The 1528-nt window shown below is 49.5% G+C and overlaps 2 non-coding genes across 2 annotated transcripts; both read right to left on the bottom strand.

Moving 5' to 3' along the window:
• Nucleotides 1–256: 256 nt before the first annotated feature.
• TRNAT-CGU (transfer RNA threonine (anticodon CGU)) lies at nucleotides 257–328 on the bottom strand. Its single transcript has one exon. It is a non-coding gene; the product is annotated as a tRNA-Thr (tRNA).
• A 1062-nt stretch (nucleotides 329–1390) lies between these two features.
• Nucleotides 1391–1462, bottom strand: TRNAT-CGU (transfer RNA threonine (anticodon CGU)). The gene has a single exon. It is a non-coding gene; the product is annotated as a tRNA-Thr (tRNA).
• Nucleotides 1463–1528: the final 66 nt, after the last annotated feature.

Here is a 1528-nt window from a genome sequence, read left to right as displayed (position 1 = left end):
CGACTTTCGCCACATTCAACGGTCCGTCCTCAAGAACTTGGAGCTTATCGGGCGACTTTCGCCACATCCAACCATGGGCATCAAGCAGGCAGAGGTATACATGGGAGCGGCGAGCTATGGCAGTCGACTCTTGGTCGTGGCTGCAAAAATTGAAGTAGACACTCCCAGCAGTGAACTATTCCATTATCTTTTTAAAAGCCAATGACCTAAATGTTGAGTATTTACAATGCAAAAGAAATGGGAAATAAAAAATGGAAGCCCCCGGTGAGGATCGAACTCACGACCTTTCCCTTACGAAGGGAACGCACTACCACTATGCTACGGTGGCCCTCTTCACGCCCGAAGCCTGAGTGATAGATGCACGACCCCATGACGATGCCTCCATGGAAGGAAGTGGGGCTCTTTCGCCCGAAACCCGGATGGTAGATGCACGATGAATGACGATGCATACATGGAAGTGGCCCTCTTCACGCCCGAAGCCTGAGTGATAGAAGCACGACCCCATGACGATGCCTCCATGGAAGGAAGCGGTGCTCTTCATGCCGAAAGCCTAATGATAGAGGCACGACCCCATGTCGATGCCCCCATGGAAGGAAGTGACGCTCTGCACCGACATTTATGCCTCGGCTTCATGGCTGCCTTCAACCAAAGCTCATGCTTCTTATACTCATAAAAATACGTTGTTGTGGCCAAATTATTTTTTTGGTTCGGAACATGTGAAGGGTTCAGAAGGACCAGGGGTTGTTATTTAACAAAACGACGCAAAACTCACACCAAGGCCCAACTGGAAAGTAAAACTTTAACTTGTTGTAGCATGTTTGCAAGAAGAACCCACAAGTAAAACATAGATTGCAATTGAGTTATCCGTGCTTGCAACACTAAGCCCCGGCAGTTGACGACGGTGTCACTTGGGGTGAGAGGGGCAACAGTGGACCGAGAACCATAGCTCACCAATGACCGTTTTGACATGCAGCTCAGGAGGAAGAAGCAGAGGACCATCATCATATGACATCTCTCTTCATAATTCCTGAAGAGAGACGGGAGAGGAACGGTCCGTCCTCAACAACTTGGAGCTTATCGGGCGACTTTCGCCACATTCAACGGTCCGTCCTCAACAACTTGGAGCTTATCGGACGACTTTCGCCACATTCAACGGTCCGTCCTCAAGAACTTGGAGCTTATCGGGCGACTTTCGCCACATCCAACCATGGGCATCAAGCAGGCAGAGGTATACATGGGAGCGGCGAGCTATGGCAGTCGACTCTTGGTCGTGGCTGCAAAAATTGAAGTAGACACTCCCAGCAGTGAACTATTCCATTATCTTTTTAAAAGCCAATGACCTAAATGTTGAGTATTTACAATGCAAAAGAAATGGGAAATAAAAAATGGAAGCCCCCGGTGAGGATCGAACTCACGACCTTTCCCTTACGAAGGGAACGCACTACCACTATGCTACGGTGGCCCTCTTCACGCCCGAAGCCTGAGTGATAGATGCACGACCCCATGACGATGCCTCCATGGAAGGAAG

Source organism: Triticum aestivum, unplaced genomic scaffold (genome assembly GCF_018294505.1).
Source record: "Triticum aestivum cultivar Chinese Spring unplaced genomic scaffold, IWGSC CS RefSeq v2.1 scaffold124591, whole genome shotgun sequence".
Taxonomy (NCBI): domain Eukaryota; kingdom Viridiplantae; phylum Streptophyta; class Magnoliopsida; order Poales; family Poaceae; genus Triticum; species Triticum aestivum.
This window is presented reverse-complemented; position numbering and strand designations above follow the sequence as displayed.